Here is a 20,209-nt window from a genome sequence, read left to right as displayed (position 1 = left end):
ATTATTTAAATTTGTTAATAAAACAAAATCTCAGGAAAGGGATGAAATGCATCTTTTACAGTCTGTGCAGTTTTTAGCAGGAGTAGAATAAGGATGCCATTTTGCTCATACGCAAGCCTTTTCTGAAGTTTTCATCATGTACAGAGCCAACAGAGTAAAACAGACATTTCTGTATTTCAGAGAAGTTCTTGGGCAAATATGCCCTCATTTCCTTTAGATCTGACTGCTTAGAATTCATACAGAGCCCTAGCATGGGGTGACTGGATTTTGTCAAAGGTTTCTTTCCCTTAAGGATTTGTTCCTCCCCTGATGCGCTCTTGTGATTCCCACTGACGCTAATGGGGAGTAATGCATGCCTAGAGGACAGCTCTGGTTCCCCTCAGTGAGAAAGGGAAGAGCGGGTTTATTGGGGAGGAATGGGAATGGAACAGAAGGAAAAGCAAGGCTTTGAAAGCTGCCTAATTATAGGCTGGTGTGTTAACTGCACCACCAGCCAGCGTGCAGTACTGAGCATTTGGCACAGTACAGCTTTGTTTTTCCTGATTAGAGAGGGGCATTTGAAAGACTGGGGAACGAGTGGGGAACAGAGCAAAGAGAAAAGCCCACCCTACAGGTAAAATGTAGATGTGGCTGCTGAATGGATTCCAGAAGTGCATTAGCAGTGATGAGGCTGATGCTGTAGCTTTTTCTGTGGGTGGGTGCGCATCACCTTCCCAGGCAGCACTCTTGACTTCCATTAGATTGAGTGAGCAAGGACTACTTGTACAAGAGCATCCATAAAGGAGCATGAAGAATTGGGTCCCCAAGCTGGTAAGTCTGTAGTGTTACTGCACAGGGAAGGTCATTGACTTTCTCCACAGGGTGACCTAAACAGGAGAGTAACATTAATCCCAGAGGCACACTAGCTCCTACTCAATAATAGATTCACTCATGATTTTTGTTATGGGAGATCCCAATTCAGTCCTCATGGGTGGCTCACTGGGAGGAGGTAGACGGTCAAATATCAAAATAAAAGAAGAAAGAAATGAACAAAAGTGAGATTGCACAGCACAAAGCACTGCTGTGCAATGCACCTGAGTGTTCACGTACACATGCTTACAGTACTGTGGTGATCCATTCTTCCAGGTCATGCCTCAGTGGTGGAGACAGCTGTGTTGTGTCCACTTCCAGGAGCGCTCTTTCCCAACAAATGATATTGTAGACACAACCCCCACATGACAGAGTGCAGAGTCAGAAAACTGTGCAGATACGTGTCTTTTCTTGCATTTAAGTAAATAGATCATTGTCCCCCCCTTCCCCTCCTGTATAACTTTATAACCAATTTCAGCTTGACTAAAATGCACATCAGTTCAAAGAATAGGAGTTTAAAAACAGCATCTTAAAATAGATTTAATTTTCACTTTAGTCCTGGTGCTAGACCTCCTTACTGGTTTCTGCCTCAGAGTCTCAGTCAGACCTGGCCCCCTCCCTGTTGGTCTGTTTAACCTCTTCACTGCCAGCCACAATTACAAGCTTACCTTCCTAGATGTTGTCTTGGCTACTTAGGGGGAGCACAGTTCACTCCATGCAGAAAGGACCTAAAATTGACCAGCAGGGAAGAAAAGGGTAAGGTAACCATTTATAAGACTGCATCTACCTGTCAGCTCAATCCCCTGCTCGCAATGACCCAGGAGGAAAAAGAAGAAACTCATCAATCTGATGATACGGCTGTTTGAGCCTGTTTGGCCATAAGCCCAGTGAGAACTTGAAATGGTGGATTAATTTCAACTGTGGAGGCAGAAGAATAAGAAATTTGCATCTTACAGAAAGGTTGCATCTGAGATCTCATGTTAGATTGCTGAGTTCACATGCTTGAGCTGGCGTGGGTTTGTATATCTGAAATTGCACAGCAAAACCTGGAAAAGAAACGTGAAGGATGAATCCTGGGAGAGGTGTCTCACGGTGCACCAGGGTTCAGGTCTGGATTGAAGTTCTCACACCTCAGAGGGTCGAAACAACCTAATAATACAGTTACTGTACATTTTGTAGCACAGGTTTTAAAATTTTTGGAGGGCAAGGTTGGTCTGCTCCCATGTGGCTGAGGAGAGCCAAAGGCCTGAGAAGCATGTGCAGGCTGCTGAGAGGCACCTGTGAGAGTCTCCCCACCCCGTCCCCGTGCAGGCACCGCAGGGCTTCTCGCTTCTGCCACCCCAGGGGTGGGGGTCTCAGCTGTGAAATTCCTTGACTGTTATTGTCAGACCTTCCCTCAACCCACCACACTGCCCAAATCATTCAAATTGCAATGATGTAGGAAAATGATGGTGTGCCTGAGGGTTATTGCTCTCTCAGAAGTGCTGGGAGTGTGTTCAGAGCTTGAGGTTTTGGGAATGGGTAGGTTGGGATGTCAGCTTGTTTGAATATGGCTGCTCTTTTGAAAACACAATTTCAGTTACTTCCTCTCTGTATTCTTAGCATTTCTAAAAGTGACTACAAAATGGATAAAAAAAGCAAGCTTCATGAACTCGTGAATTTGCTTTCAGTGAAAGGTACTGTCTTAATAGTCCTGGAGAATTATTTATCTACAGAGGATAGCAAAGTCTTCTCCTATGTCTTCTCTTACTCCATTGCTCGTCAGAGGGCAAGTGCGAAACAAAATCCCTGGAGCCCATGAAATATTTGGCCTCTCTATTAAAGTAAATGCAGTAAAAAGATTTTTTCATTGCATTTAAGAAGTCCCAAACCAGAAGAATCAATTCTGTAGATATATATAATACAAGGTTTTTCTTTGGCATTCTTATGATCTGGAGGAGATAACACAGGAAGGAAAGGTGTGGATGGGAGAAGACAGGACCCTGAGCAGAGAGTGTTCTGAATTACCTTTGCAATTTTATATTTCTCCTGCATGTTGATGCAGTGTGCAGGTTCCCTTTGCTCTGTGTGATTCCCATGGAAAATCTCAACAGGGCTGAGCTCCACAATGCTGGGGATTGCTGTGGTGTGTATCATCTTGGGTCTTCTAAGCGCTGGACGAAGAGCCACCAATTCTTTGCAAGAAGTGATGCGGTTATGGAAATACTCCATTTCCAGCTGCCAATTTTCCACTTTTATGGCTAGCTCAAAGAATTTCAAGCCTGCTGCCTGTTCTGCTTTGTGACAAAATATTATACACTGAATTTCCACTATCTGCATTAATGGGATGTGCGGGTACTACATGTAAATAGCAGGTGCCAGCCTGGAGACATCTCTCCTTCGAAATTTCAAAGAGATTCTTTTGTGGCTTTAAGGAGGTTTTGAAACCTTCTCAAATGCTGGTTTTTTTCAGTAAGGAGAGCTATTTCTGCTTTCTCCCATTTATTTCCCCCTCCTTTTGCTTTCTGGAGGAGAGGGTAATGCTAGCTGGATTGGTATGTAGGAACTCAAAGTATGCCTTGTTACTTACTGATGGTGTAGCTTCCTATGCACTCTCTGGGGCTGGCAGGGGTCGGTTTGCACTGTTAGCAGCTTGTCTTTTCTAAGCAAGGCTTTCCAGGAAGCTAAGTTCACTACAGAAAACTGGGAAATTTCAGGGAGTTATTAGAACAGATGTCAGAGCAATGCCTAAAGTGTTTTTCTCCATAGGGGATTTGTCTTCAAGACTTGAAATAGTCCTTTAAGGCTTTAAGAATGCCTTTAGCCTCTCCTTATTTGAATTTCTCATTGATGTTGTTTGCCAAGAAGGCCATATTCCTAAATCATGAAAATTTAATGCTATCTGAGGGCCTGATGGGTTTTAATCATTCTCATGGGTAAACACAGGGAACTGCTTTACAGGGAGCAGCTGAGCAGTCTGTCCTCACACCTGTCTCTGGTGTCACAGAAAGTGTGCCCTGCAGGGCCCTTCTTCCTCTTGCTCTCTGTCTGAATTCTGCACATCCTTGTCTCAGTGCTGACCGGTGTTTAAAAGAAACCAAGTGGACAGGTGGAGAAAAGCCAATGGGTTGTATTTAAAATAAAGATCAAGACAATTTCCAAGTTAATGGATATACTTCACCCATCATTCCATCACCTGCAGCTGCAAATATGCCTGAGAGCAGCCTCTTACTGTGCAGCTGTCACAGACATGGGTCTAAGAGTATCTTTGTTCCCTCTCTGTCTTCACCTATGCCAGAATGGGATTCTGCTATTATTGCACTCTTGACTTTGCCCTGTAGGTCGTAACACTCTGATTTAACGGTGCATATGCAGACTTGTTTCTCATCCTTGCTCTTTGTCAAGGTGAGAGCAGCACATGAATCTCATATATATACAATGAAAAGTACTTTTGGAAACCAATCCTGGGTTGGATTTTCTTTTTTTTTTTTCTTTACGACAAGGAGTCCTTTTTCAAAAGTAGTCATGGGCCAATCCAGACGGTAAAAATTGGCCTAATGTCACTGGAGTCAGTAATACTATAGGAGTTAAAAGAGATGGAAAGGTGATTCTGTAAAGCCAAGAGGTTAAAGAAAAACCATATCGATTCAAGCAGTTTGTAAAAGACAGATGTAAGAGACTAAATAATTACCCAGTACATCTCCCTAAAGTAGGATTGTTCTTGGTTCATTAACCATTACTTTATTCAAGCAGATCCAAGTGATAGCATTTCTACCATTTTCCTCATAATTTCCTCATAATTTAAAAAAAAATAAAATATCATAATATAATGTCCCTGGTCTTCAGTCCAGGTGCAACTTCTTCCCAGTTTCTGCTAGGGCACGCTAATGATAAAGAGACCTTGAGTTTTATGTGTGATCTTCCATCTCTTCTCAGATATTGCCTACTTTTAGGATCTTTGGTAGTTGGGTTTTTGGTTGGTTTTTTTTTGCTATCACGATATCATATAGCACTTTCATAGTCAGGACAGACTTTCTAACTCTACTACTGAGTGAAGGAAATGGTCTCTAGAAGTGAATGTAGTACCCCACCACTGAGAGACAGTTTTTGAAACAGAGAACAATTGCTAGACCGCCTTCTGAGATGCAGGGTGCCTAGTTAACCTGGAGGCTAGCAAAAGTCATTTATTAACAGCACCAGACCTGGTCCCACTAGAGGGCCCTTTCCCACTTCACCATTGAGTACCTTTTGGTCCCTCAGCACTTTTAAGTGTCCCCTCCACCCCAGCATGCTGATTGCACCCACAGCCCACTGTCCCTTCTAAGCTTCACTTGGCATTATTGCTTCCCTGATTTCTTGTCTCCAATACTTTTCCAATACCCCAGATGATTCCCTGCCCTACCATAATCACCTGAGTTTCCCCAAGTCAGATCTAATCGTGTTGTTATTGTTTAACTACTCTTCTCATTATTCCTTGGCAAATACTGAGGTTCCTAATCCCACAGCAATGAGAAAAGAAAACAAACAAAACCACCTTAATGAAGCTTCTTTCCCACAGATTAGGGACATGCTTGGAGATGACTCAATTCCCTTTTCCAGCTTTAAAAACTGCTAGACATAGTCATTACTTGGACTTTAGTAAAGCCTTTGACACTGTCTCCCACAGTATTCTCCTGGAGAAGCTGGCGAATCATGGCTCAGACAGATGCATTATTCGCTGGGTAAAAAACTGGCTGGATGGCCGAGCCCAGAGAGTTGTGGTGAATGGCGTTAAATCCAGTTGGTGGCTGGTCACAAGTGGAGTCCCCCAGGGCTCAGTTTTGGAACTGGTCTTGTTTAATATATTTATCAATGATCTAGATGAGGGTATTGAGTGCACCCTCAGCAAGTTTGCAGACGACACCAAGTTGGGCAGCAGTGTTGATCTGCTCGAGGGTAGGAAGGCTCTGCAGAGGGATCTGGACAGGCTGGATCGATGGGCTGAGGCCAATTGCATGTGGTTCAACAAGGCCAAGTGCCGGGTCCTGCACTTGGGTCACAACAACCCCATGCAATGCTACAGGCTTGGGGACAAGTGGCTGGCAAGCTGCCCTGCGGAAAAGGACCGGGGGGTGTTGGTCGACAGCCGGCTGAATATGAGCCAGCAGTGTGCCCAGGTGGCCCAGAAGGCCAATGGCATCCTGGCCTGTATCAGAAATAGTGTGGCCAGCAGGAGTAGCGAGGTGATCGTGCCCCTGTACTCAGCGCTGGTGAGGCCGCACCTCAAATACTGTGTTCAGTTTTGGGCCCCTCACTACAAGAAAGACATTGAGGTGCTGGAGCGTGTCCAGAGAAGGGTGATGAAGCTGGTGAGGGGTCTGGAGCACAAGTCTTATGAGGAGCGGCTGAGGGAACTGGGGTTGTTCAGTCTGCAGAAGAGCAGGCTGAGGGGAGACCTTATTGCTCTCTACAACTACCTGAAAGGAGGTTGCAGAGAGGTGGGTGTTGGTCTCTTCTCCCAAGTGACTAGTGATAGAACGAGAGGAAATGGCCTCAAGTTGCACCAGGGGAGGTTTAGACTGGATATTAGGAAAAATTTCTTTACTGAGAGAGTGTTGAGACACTGGAACAGGCTGCCCAGGGAAGTGGTGGAGTCACCATCACTGGAGGCGTTCAAGGAACATGTGGATGTGGCATTGTGGGACATGGTTTAATGGGCATGGTGGTGTTAGTTGATGGTTGGACTTGATGATCTTACAGGTCTTTTCCAACCTTAGTGATTCTGTGATTCTGTGATTATCATCTCAGAGCTAAATGTATTGTGAAGTGATGGAAACTGTCTTTACAGTTTGCCCTGACTGTGCTCCCCTGCCTCCCTTCATTTCCTGACCCTTCACACCCACCAGGAGCTGAAGAAGTAGGTGATGATGGGTGCTGAGCATTGGGAAAACTATCACTGACTCTTTGCCATCTGCTATTCAGAAAGCACTGCCAGCCCCTGCTGCCATTCCCTTCTGTCATTGCTTGTCCTCTCTGGTGTTTACAACACAGGAGTTGATATCAGCTGTAAATGCCACAGGTATGTGGCATCAGGAGCTGCCGTGAAACAAAACCCAGGAATTGAGGACAATTCAGGAACTTGAGAAATGTCACTGAAGAGCAGGTGGCAATAGAGGTGGGTGAACTGAAGAGAAGAATAGAGTTAGTATATACCAGAGGTCAGAACCTGACATTTCCCCTCACTTTACTCATTGCCTACAGGGTTCCTCCCACCCTTATGTAGCTTTGGAAATGAAGGGGAGAGATTCTGTACCAGTGGAGGTACGGTATGGGGCTGACCTTTGCTAGAGACCAAGTAAAGGTGAGCTGGGGACCCAATCCACCAAAGTACCCTGGTTTCTATTTCCTGCAGCCCAGATTATATTTGCTGCAGTCTTAAATGTGAGTGAAAGACAAAAAGCAAGACTCTATTACAGTCCTCATTTCTTTTCTAATGTCGGCTGTAAATGTTTATCATGTAGCTCAATGCACCCTGTTGAGCCAGAAGAGAAAAGCAAATAAACTGAAGGAAGGTGGCTTTATTAATGTCTCTCTGATCAGAATGGTTTTATGGTGGTGAAAGGACCCAGACATGATTGAAAATAGGACCTTGCCTGAGCTAAAAAATAAGTTCTTATGTAAGACATTTGAGAGGAATATTTATATAAATGAAAGTGTAAGGGAGGTAAGAGGGAGAGAAGTCTGTAGTCTTGATCAGGCATGTGAAGGAATGGAGAGAAACAGAGACTCTGGGAAAGACAAGCCTTCTGGGAAAGTTAATTTTTTTTATTATAGGATGTTTCTCTTCTAGGATTTGAAGCAACATTTTTTTTTCTGTCAAGACAGTGTTGGCCATTTGACTTGAGCCTGTCTTCCTAGTTTAAACAAGATGAATACTTTGCCTTGTGCATCGTGATGCTGTGGTTTGACAGATCCAACTGAGACTCAGGAGATCACAGCTTTGGTTTCAGGTCTGTCACTGGCCTGTATGGTGACCTGGGCTAAGTCATGTCATCAATCTTTGTCTCATTTTCCTGTCCTAAAGTGGGACTAGTGGGAATAATCTACCTTTTTTTAGCCTGTATTGAATACCCCTGATAAAAACATTGTATTCAGGCTTGTGTGGAAAAGGCTAATGATGCCTGTTCACATATATTCGAATACTTATTTTAAGGTAGCTATGCCAATGGACACTGAGTGGCTGCTATTTGTCCTCATCACTTGAAGGAATGTTTTATAATACTCAGTGCTGGAAGTCTTGTAGACTATAGGATCACTGGAAAAGGACTATTCCTATGGTGGCTTCAGGGGGTCATATTCTTTTCTGCCCTGCTCTGTTGAGGTTTGGTGGGCTGCTAGCGTGAGGCTGCACCTTCAACAAGGCAATAAAACATCGAAACCACCATGCAGCACAGCATAGTGTAGTTCAGAGGTGCCTATACTGGCTTTCACACCAGAAGCAGTTCACTCATTCCAGCAGGAGCTCTACTTGACCTAATTTTCCCTGCTTTTTCAGCATGAACACAGCTAATGCCCCTGAAATGTTTCCAATACTTGCACTCAGAGATTTTGTGCATTGTGCAGTGCAGCGCCATTGGCATTTCCCGAGCAAACCAGATGCTCAGCAGCTCTACATGGTTATATTTACACTGTATTTTCATCTTAGGTTTGAGCCCTGGGCTTTGGCTCCACACACCCTGCTATTTTGCCCAAGCTGATCTCAGCTGCTGGGAATTGGTTCAGAGCATCCTGCCCGAGTGTGGTGGTAGCCTGTCCTTGCTGCCCTTTCTTCCCTTTCCCTCCCCATGCACACCCTCATTTGCTGGAGCAGGTCTGACCTGAGAGGTCTGGGCTGCCTGTGCAGGAGTCAGGGCACTCAAGCCTGGACTGAGATTGGGAACAGGAGACAAATCTGAGTTCTGACCACGGCTTACAATGTGGAATAGTCAATTCTGCATGGCTCTTCTTGGCAGCTGCTACGCAGAAGGGGCTGGTCATGAACAGGGCTTTTTCCAGGCAAACTTACTCCCATATGCATATGGACCCCCAAAACATAAACATAAGGCTGAAGCATGGTTGGGGATGATGTTTTCCTTTCCTTGTACCATGTGCCTCTACTTCTCTCTCTCTCATGTGACTGCTATTCTCTTTGCAATACCATGCAAGAGCAGCCCACATGCTGGGCATCAAATGGAGATTATACGGATTCGTATCTCAGCAATTTATCTTTTGCTGGCTTGTTTGAGACTCAAAGTACCAATCTGGCTTTTAATACCTCGGGTACTACTAAATTTGAAGTGACTCTGAGGGGTAGCTACACAGATTCATAAAGCTTTTTACATAGCCTCAGCTTCAATATAGATAGATACCTTTCTGTATTTTTTTCTCCCTGTAAAAATCTTTGAGTACGTAGGTGGACAGCTAGTCAGGCTTTTGGGTTGTCTGGCTGGGATCTGTCACACTCCTCAGAGGCTTGGCACCTGCAGAGAAGTAAATATGATTCAGTATGGGTTTTGTACACAGTTTTAAAGCTATTGGGCAAACAAAAATAAATTCAGGACTACACATTACCAAGCTTGATTTTCATTTCAGCTGGTGTTATTATGAGAAGCCCAGAGCTAAACAATCTAGTTTCAATATTAGAAGCAGCATTTAATCATCCCATGTGTGTAATCACCGAGAAAACACAACATATTCCCTATCTTAAAAGCTGTTGGACAGAGGAGGGGGTGACAATGGTGTGACTGGCTGTAGACACCAGGAAAAAGTATATAATGATACTAAACTTTAAAGCTGGCAAAAGATGGTGACTCCAAAACTATGTTCACTTGGTGTCTGAATTCCCTATCTAGACATGGACATAAAGTGCCTTGTGTAAGCAGCTGCCCTTCACTGCTGCAACAGAGGTCCAAGCAGGGCACACGGGGAAATTGAAATTTCACTGCCCTTGTTTGACAGTCTGTAGCTGATGGCTTTAAACAGTCCTAAATCTTGTCATATAAAAATACTCTTTAAAGTGTGCTTGAGAGTGCGAGGAAAGTAAAACTTCGTGGGTTTTTTTTATCTTCCTGGCTCTTTCCCAGTGGTAGTTATAGGCACTGAGCGTATATGCAGGCACACAGTCACATGCTCTCCCCTTAAAAAGAGGGAATAAAAAGTATGGGAATGTCTTCTGGTGTATAAAAACTGAAGAAGTAGAAAAAAAAGAAAAAAAATTAAAACCAGAAAAAAATCCCAGAAGATAAAATGCTTAGAATAACAGCAAGGCTGTATTGTCTTCATTGCTTGCAGCCTGGACTCCAGTGAAAGAGAGATTGAAACAACTGCTAAGGGATCAGGCACAGGTCTGTCTGGTTTGCTGCTAGGTCATTTTGGGGTGCAGGTAGATGGGACAGGGGCTGGCTTGGCCTGATGCCAGATCCCTGGATTTCCTCTGCTGAAAGTGATCAGTCTCCAGTCCTGGGACGCTGTCTGGACCAGGGATGCTGGAGGTGAGGGATGTCTCCCTAACTGTTACCAGGTTGGCTTTGCTTGTTGTGCTTTCTTCCAAACAGATAGTCCTTCACTTTTTGGGCATGGACTGAAGCCTGACCTGGACAGGGATGTATTTAGGCATGTGCTTGGTGCTTTCCCTAGTTAGAGCTGGAACAACTAGCAGATCACACTCCCCAAAGCATTAACACCTGAAAAAAGCTACTCCCTAGATCCTTAATTAGTGGTGTTCCAGTCAGAACCTCTCCACTTATTTTGGCTGTTTGCTGTCCCTCAGAAACATAACTATTTAGCAAATATCTGTCAGCAGTTAGGATCTCTGGAACACTTTTCTGAGCCCTTCACACAGGTGGGCCACAGTCATTTCTAGTTCAAGGAAGACTTTCTAGATTCCCTCTATGGCCACAGCCAAGAGTTGAATGGCTTCACTCGCACAGCTACTACAGCAAAGCTGCCCCAACTTTGGGCACTTAACTGGGCCACCAAAGCTGTCCAAGGCTTCTTTCATTGCCAAAGGATAGAGCTAGGCATCTCCAGCCCATGGTTTGGATGTAAGTGGAGTGGACCATAGAGAGCGACGGGTGCAGCAGCACTCCTGACTGCAGAACACAGCAGCTCTGCTTCTGTGCCTGCCGATAGATGAATTCTGGGGGGATAAATCCAGCCCCACCAGTAAATTAGCTCTGAATTGCAGGCATATTATAATTCCCTGAGGGCACTGCTGTGTAGATTTCCTTTCCTGAGGCTGTTTAATAGAGGCTTCATTATGGGAGGAGGTGATACAGGACCATGTAATTTCAAAGGAGAACAAAGCTTGCTGTAGAGGTGTGAGCAGAATCCTGGCAGCTGTCTGTAGTCAGGCTGATTAGATAACATTTCTCAGTCAGTTTTCATTAGAAAAAAAGTCTTTCTATTAAGCTCATTTTTAGTTTTTGCAAAATCATATCAAGTTCTGTGGAATTCCCACAGGAGAAAACATTTTTAAAACAAAAAGGAACTTAGGATCCCATTTCAAAATTTCAGTTTGAAACTTGAAAATTGTAGCTACACTACTTTTCTACGCATTTTTCGTATTTCTGTTTTGTATACGCATTCTTTCATGACATCGCTATTGAAATGTTCTCATTTTAATTTTAGCACAATAAAACAATCTGTTGGATATAATGAAACAAGGAGTCAATCTGATTCACAAAAAGAGGTGATACTCTAATTAGCTGGTGTAGTAATTGCCCTTAATAACTGAAAAAAATAACAGACAAATACTAGGATATTTCAGTGACCCGTTGCTCTCATACTTTGATATACCAGCAGCAGTAGGAACCAATGTTATATCGTGTTGATAATGCAAAAAAGTTTTTAAAACTACATAAAATTCAGAACGATTTTTGAAGCCAGATAAGAACTACTGGAAAAATTCCAGCAATTCTCTTTGAACATCCAATTTTTCCTCTTTTGGCCTGAATTCTACTTCCAGATTTGAAATTGAGGCTGCAGGTAAGAAACCTCCAATAAATCTGGCTGTAATGGTTTAAAACTGTGGTGCCCCAGCTGTCTTCTCCCTTCTGCTGGTGGAGATAACCATCCTCAGAACAAGGTTCAACAAACTTAGCTTAACCCCCTACTTCCTTTCCCCCAACACACTTCACTGATACGTATAACTAAAGGTGCCAGACTTCAAAAAGAAGGGTCTGGGGCAGGGTCTCACATCGCACCCTGTCATTCAGCCTGTCGAAGAATCACAGAATCACTAAGGCTGGAAAAGACCTGTAAGATCATCAAGTCCAACCATCAACTAACACCACCATGCCCATTAAACCATGTCCCACAATGCCTCGTCCACACGTTCCTTGAACACCTCCAGTGATGGTGACTCCACCACTTCCCTGGGCAGCTTATTCCAGTGTCTCACCACTCTCTCAGTAAAGAAATTTTTCCTAATATCCAGTCTAAACCTCCCCTGGTGCAACTTGAGGCCATTTCCTCTCGTCCTGTCACTAGTCACTTGGGAGAAGAGACCAACACCCACCTCTCTGCAACCTCCTTTCAGGTAGTTGTAGAGAGCAATAAGGTCTCCCCTCAGCCTCCTCTTCTGCAGACTGAACAACCCCAGTTCCCTCAGCCTCTCCTCATAAGACTTGTGCTCCAGACCCCTCACCAGCTTCATCACCCTTCTCTGGACACACTCCAGCACCTCAATGTCCTTCTTGTAGTGAGGGGCCCAAAACTGAACACAGTATTTGAGGTGCAGCCTCACCAGCACCGAGTACAGGGGCACGATCACTTCCCTACTCCTGCTGGCCACACTATTTCTGATACAGGCCAGGATGCCATTGGCCTTCTTGGCCACCTGGGCACACTGCTGGCTCATATTCAGCCGGCTGTCGACCAACACCCCCAGGTCCTTTTCTGCAGGGCAGCTTTCCAGCCACTCATCCCCAAGCCTGTAGAATTGCATGGGGTTGTTGTGACCCAAGTGCAGGACCCGGCACTTGGCCTTGTTGAACCTCATACAGTTGGCCTTGGTGCATCGATCCAGCCTGTCCAGATCCCTCTGCAGAGCCTTCCTACCCTCGAGCAGATCAACACTGCTGCCCAACTTGGTGTCGTCTGCAAACTTGCTGAGGGTGCACTCAATACCCTCATCTAGATCATCAATAAATCTATTAAACAAGACTGGTCCCAAAACTGAGCCCTGGGGGACTCCACTTGTGACCGGCCGCCAACTGGATTTAACTCCATTCACCACGATTCTCTGGGCTCGGCCGTCCAGCCAGTTTTTTACCCAGCGGAAGAAGTAGTGACCTGCAGCAGGAGAAGATAGCAAATAGCTGGAGGCAGGAAGCATTTTAGCTGCTCCGGGCTTCTCATCTGCCTCCACCTGGTAGTCAGCATCCCATAGCCAGCAGCAGCTACAGGCAGATCTCATCCTGCCTTTGTCTTAATTTCCCCTTTTGTAAAGAATATAAGTAATAATGCAGCTACTTACCTCAGAGGAGCGCAGGAATTAATTAATGTTAGTAAAGTGCTTTGAAGATAAGATCTAAGTATTATTATTAATAATTTATCTGCAATTTGCTCTGTGCCTTAAAAGACAGAAATAATTTACCATGAATTGATGTGATACTACCTAGGGCTATATTAAGGTCTTGAATGGATGTGAAGGGCTTACATTACTGTTAATGTAAACTACTATGTAGAAGTGCCAAAAGGCAGAACTGGGCTTTATGTAAATACCCAGTCAGGACCTCATTATATCACACAGAATTAGTATTTATAGGATACAAAGATCTTATGAATTATAAATTACCTGTTTCCTGGAATATATACAGAGTTGCAGACTTTCAAAGTACAGTCTTTCTAAGAAAGTTAAAAATTAATTCCTAATAGGCATTTAAATATAATAACAGAAAAGACTTGAAGATATATTAGTCTGAAAGGCAACACACTTGAGGTTTTCCTCGGTTTCCTCAGATTGACACAATGACCCTCTTTGCATAACTTATCTCCCACTGTTTACCACATTCGTTACTCTAACAAGACACCAAGTGTAATCTTCATTGGAAATACTTGCTTTGCCACAAAAGTGGAGGCTTAAGCTTCAAGGGAACCAGATTCAGTGCTGAAAAGCCAAGAGACCCATGAACAGAAGTGGAGACACCAAAAGGCCCATGACAGTTCCTCCTGTCAGAAGAATCAGAGAGAGGAGAGCCACGTGCTCACCTGGGATCCTTGGTTTTTAGGAGAGAAAATGAGGCAGATCCAGCAATGTCCTGGTCCTTCCTGCACCTGGAGAGCAGAGGGATGCTCACAAGAAGAGTCATGCACAGCTCACGTACCTCTGCTCAGCTACAGCCCATGCTGCAATAACTTGCCATAGAGTCAACTTCTCTTTGTGTGATAAATGAAGATAAGCCACCAGCAACACTTCATTAATCTCTCCTTTAAACCTTTTCCAGGGATCGAGACACATTTTACTTCTACAGTTTATGAAGATTGCAAAGCCCAGAGGTATCAAAGGGGAGAGAAATATACCCATCTCAATAAAGGACTCTTGGCAGCCGCCACAGCTGTGAGATGAAACAGGTTGACTCTGGTGTCAGTAGAGAATTTCTTCACTCCCAGTCTGAGGGCCAAGCTCTGGGCAAATTTTATGCACAGAGCATAGCAAGCAGCATGAGGAAGACAATATTTTTAATAGCTGGTAAGCTTTGTCCAAGTTTTTTATCATATCTATGACATAATATCTTCCTGAAGCCTTATCAAATTTATATCTCCAAGGTTAATGAAAGGTAATACTAATGAGGATGTAATGGCAGGGATGATGAACTCTAGCTGCTGAAGAGAAGCTGAGAACGTAAATCATTTGCCTGTGAGCAAGTCTCCACAGAGGGAAGTGGCAGTGTTGGTGTAGCAGATTAGACAGTCCTCAGAGGACCACACTGAGGAGCTGGAATGAACACCCTAAAGTACCATGATGTGAACCAAGTATCTCTAGTCCTTGGTGATAACAGGGACCTGATTTTTGCCTGCCTGGAGACAGAGATATAGTTGTTCTCTCTCATTCTTCATTTTACAAGCCTCAGCAGTATAAAAACCTTCTGTTTGTAAACTGGAGACTTCTGTATCTGAGCAAATGATTCATGACTGAGGATTTAGGTCAAGCTAAGCAGATTTAGCTTAACGACCTGACCACTGTTCTTAAACTGTATCCGCTCCAACATTTGGATGTGAGTGGTATCTTGAGTCCCTCTCCCACAGCAGTACAGCTTATGTGATAGAAGAGAATAAAGAAGTATCATGTCCTCTCTTGAAATAAGAATAGTATTATAGCTGTTTCATATAGTCATTAGCTAACATTAACAGGGATTATGAAGCAAGTTTTCCACTAAGAAATTAAAAATTGTCATTACACCATGCTTCTCAGAGCCTTCATAGCTCACCTTTGGGATGTGCCAGGAGAAAGTTAATTTGCAATTAGTAATACTATATTTGCAGATGTTATTTGTGCAGTTTTATCCAGGAGGAACTAGTGTTGCTCAAAGCAGTCCATGATGGCTTTGGCTGCTCCTCAGAAAATATTCTGAGAACTAGAATCTCCACAAAACACCAAGAACCAGAACACCAACAGTCAAGTCCTCTACTTCCACCCAATTCAGAATAAGGACATGAAACTAAACTAGCCCAGGAAAATACCCAGCTAATGACAACATTAAGTCAGTTCCTGTTCTTTCCTGTGTTCCACTTTGTAGAGATACTAAAAATTCATTAGGAAGTTGGAAACTTAGTCATAAAAAATCATAAAATATCAAAGATGCACATTCTGTTTCCTCATCTGCATCAGGACTCAACTACTGGCTTTTGGTTCTGTTTCCATCTGTGGCTGTGACCTAAAATCCTACCCTGGGCTTAGGAAACCTTTCTGATAAAACTTTTGTAGGAACACTGATGCTTTTACAAAGGAAACTTCTGTTTCAGCAAATAAATATTTTTCTGCAAAACAGTTTCTGACAGCTCCAAGTGTAGAACTTGCTGCAGAAAATGATCCAGCCTCATTTCTTTGCCACAGCAGTCCTCATTCCTCATCTTTCCTCAATGGTTACTGGCCTTTTTGATGGACATAGTATCACAGGATTTTGCCAAGATGGTGCTTCTCTCCATTGCTAGATCCACAGTCAGTGTCAGAGATACCACAGGTGTCAACTGTCTTTGTCACTTCTGAGATCCACATGCAGCCATTTGGTTGGCATGTGGGGCAGACTCAGGTGCCACCAGGATGCAGGTATTTCTTCAACTATTAATACTTGTGATTACACTATCGCCCATTGCCCAGGTGAAGTGTTAACTATATTTTCAAACAGCTCTTCGAATGTTGGCTCAGGTAAGATGGGCACTAGTCAAGAAAAGAGATAATTTTGCTGAGTTTGTAGCAAATTACAGTAGCAGGTGTCACTGGAGTTGAACGTGCACACCCATGATTGACCAGTTCAGCATATTTTTAGATGCCTCTTGTGGTACTAAACTGTCCTATACTGACATTTGTGATTTGTTTTCAATAATCTCTGGCTGGGTAGCAGAATCTGTCTGGTCCTCATGGTCAATGAGCCAGCCTCAGTCATTCGTACTTTCATTACATTGCAGCTGGATCTCAGCCATCTCATATGTCAAGCTCTTAGCTACAGAGACTGCTGTCAGCCCCTCAGATTGGTCTCCACCCTTTCCAGCAAATTCCCAGAGTCAATTGAATCAACTGTCTTCTGGTATCACCTTCAGTCTAATGGGCCCAGGATGCTTAACATATATCAGACAATGGAGCACAGTGCAGAAATCTCTCTTAGCAGAGGACAGTAAGTCCTTACATGGTATGTGGCCTACTTCTTCTTCTTAAATGCTAAAGTTGATGTGGCAGTGAAAACCAAAGCTTAGACAGAGATGAGAAAAAGAAGAATTAAAGCATCAGGATGAAAAATCTGTTACTCTGGCCCATGGTGCAAAGTCTGAAGGGAGGTGAAATTTTCTTTACAAGAGGTGAAATTGTTAGACCCAGAAGAAGGAGATTTTGAGGCTTCTCTGTTCTTATTTTACTAACATTTCTGATGTGTTGAATCTGATTTGCAATTTACTTCCATTATAAACTTTTACTGTCAGCCCTATGTTCAAACTCAGTCTTCTCAAACACTTCATTATGTCTCAGTCTTTGCTATAGTAAAGCATTTGCTGTCAGAGACATAACTTGGGTTGTCACTACATGATTGGTATTCATGACAGCTGTTTCTGAAGATATCTGGAGCAATCAACCTCATGCAAGCAGTGATATTGGCTGGGCTGGAATTCTCAAGTTGTCCGTGGATCCAGGTGTCTTAAGGGCTACTGGCATGGAATGGAATAGAAATAACAAAGCTTTTCTTGTTTCAGCTGTTTTACTAGGTCTGTATTGGGATTGTATGTTGATCTGATTACACCTTTCCAGGTGCAGATATTTTCTCTGAATACATTAAAGAATTGAAAATGGAGCTTCCATTACAAGACAAACATGTTTCTGCATAATACAGATGATACCATGACATCTTTCAAGCAAGGCAACCCTCTGGGGAGTGCTCAGGTTGCACATGTTTAACTCTGATCATCTTGATTTTCATATAAGGGTAGCTTTTCAGTAATTAGGGTAAAATACTCTCCAGACACATTGGAACTGCCTGCTATTGTTAACTGAACTTGTGGAGAGAAGTCTTATTTAAGCTGCAATAACACTACATTTGTGTTAACAGCACAGTGACATCAAAGAAAAAGAAATTAAGATAAAATAAAATAAGCCCATAAGTAACTGGAAAGCCCGTGGCTTTTTTCTTAAGTCATGCAATTGTAATAAATAGTATTGTGCTGTGATAAAACTGAATGCAAACTACTATCATTGCAGGACATACAATGAGTCAGTTATTGGGAAAATAGCTGTGGCTTCTGAAAGGAATTCTATGTCACAGAATCACTAAGGTTGGAAAAGAACTGTAAGAACATCAAGTCCAACCATCAACTAACACTACCATGCCCATTAAACGATGCCCCACAATGCCTCGTCCACATGTTCCTTCTTTAAACAGATGATTATGATTATTGTTATCATTATTGTGGGACTGTAATACTCCTAAAAACAATCACTGACATGTTGGAGACTTCTACCCAAGAGGGGCTCTGGGAGTTTGTATTTTTGTATTGTTGAGTTACATAGGATACTAGTAGGTAGAGCTCTACACAGAAATGATGTGTCAGGGTTCAGATGCTCGTTTGGATGCTGTTTTCATTTTAAATGTAGAAAGTCAAAGGTTTTCAAATTCGTGAGGTGAGTGAGTGGATCAGGAACCAGAATGATCCCAATTCCACTGGAATCTGATTTCTGCTGGGGAGAAGCAACAAAAAATCATTCATAGTATCTGCTGAATAAAGAGACTCAAGAGTTTGGAAAGTGTAAGTTTCAGGGCTTCCAGGTTCCCAGTTCCTTGTCAGCTCCACTGCTGTGCTTCAACCCAGTATGCCTAAAGCCCAGGAGCAATGAAAGCCTAAACGCCTTGTGACAGCCAGGAGCTGGGGACCTGGAGACTTTGAAGCTTGGGAGCTTGGTATCTCAATGGGTCTGTGCTCTTCATCCCTCAGCAGCCTGCCAGGCAAGCAAACTGTCAAGCAGCGGGGAGTCTGAAATGTGGGGCTTCTTGATCTCCAGCTGGAAAGGTGGACTGGTAGGAAGCTAGGCAAAGTTTTCAGGCAAGTTTTGAAGCCTATCAGTGGTTTCACAGCAACTTCATTGCAATTAAACTGTCTCAAATAAGAATTTTATTTTTGATGAATAGGCAGTTCTTCTGCAGGAAGGAAAAAGTAAACTAAGCAGGGAATTACCAGTTAGCTACAGTAATAGGCCTGTTGCTCACTGAGTGTGGCACTTGAAGTAAATATTTTCCAGTAAGCACAGTGGTAGAGGTGAGAGGATGAGTCTGTCTATTGGTAGGTAATAGGTAATCCCACCCACAAGTTACTGATGGGTGCCTTAGAAATATGCACTGATGGTGTTTTGGTATCAGTAAAGCCAGGCTTGCAGGTAAGTGATTTGTAATGAAGATGTGGTAGGTAAAAATAGCTGTGCTGATCCCATGGCTTCTGCCGAAGGGATAATCCCATTCGTCCCTGCCCATTCTCCTCCCTTGTGCCCTCTCCAGCTCACCTCCAAGCCATCAGCAAGCTGATTTCAGCTCACTGAACTGACAGAAGGGTAGTTACTTTCTTTTTTTCTCAATGAGTTTTCTGCCATCATTAGGATAGTTTCAGTTAGAGTTGGAAGCTAGAGTAGGGGAGGAAGGGAAAAGCAGGCAAGGGGAGAGCAGGACCTGTTTTCTAGTTCCCTTTCCCAGGGCCAATTAGCCCTCTGAGCCATACGCCCTGTGGCCAGTAATGCATACATGGACTCCACTGTCTGTGCGCAAACAGTCTGTGCTTCAGTATGTATTTCTAAACCTATCTTCAGGTTTCCTCTTTAAAATTAATCTTTCCTTGCCAGTTCTTCTCAACGTACTATGATTGTTACGCTTGTCCTCATAATTCTTGGAAAAGTCTGTAGGATACAGATTACAGACAGGTCTGTCATGCAGAGGTTACAGGCAGGTCCTATTTTCACATACCTCAGTCCTACCTGTGGATTCTCTTGGGTACCTTTGTTGACTCTGGTAGAATTACTCTATTATAAAAGGTAGATGAACGGCACACAAAAGTGATATCCTATTGCAGTCTGCTGACAGCAATGAGAGGTACATCCATAGGAAAGCAATGGGCTTTCTATAAGACCACTGACACAGGAAACACATGGATTATAGGATATTTCTCATTATTCTCATTTTCCAGGACACAGATAATTTAGTGTATCTCAGCTCAGATGGCAAGATTCAACTTCCCACCACTAGCATAAATCTTAAGTAAACCTGACTTATTCTCCTAGACTGAGAGCAAACCAGACCCCTTATTACTTTGTTCTTTTCTTTCGATGTGTGACCATGAGACTAAATATGTCATCAATGACATCAACCCAGAGCTGGAAAAGGTTTTGTTTGTTAAGTCAGTCTCTCTCTGAAAGCTGTTTGATTGAGTTTGAGGCTGTAGCTAATAGACCCTGTACTGCATGACTGTTCAGGTGGTGTTACGTTGGTTTTTCACTATTAGTAATTCTATGATGATTTTTTTTTTTAAATGCTGCTGTATTTCAACTTTGGAGTTATATTTCCCCCTCCTCTAGTTAATTCTAGTCACTTCAAAACTGGTTGGAACTTATTGTCTTCATTAAGAAACTGGGCTGTCAGTGCTGGCAGAATTGAGAATGACTTAGAAGAATCAGTGG

The sequence above is a fragment of the Gavia stellata genome, chromosome 4, assembly GCF_030936135.1.
Source record: "Gavia stellata isolate bGavSte3 chromosome 4, bGavSte3.hap2, whole genome shotgun sequence".
Taxonomy (NCBI): Eukaryota; Metazoa; Chordata; class Aves; order Gaviiformes; family Gaviidae; genus Gavia; species Gavia stellata.
Note: the sequence above shows the minus strand (reverse complement) of the source record.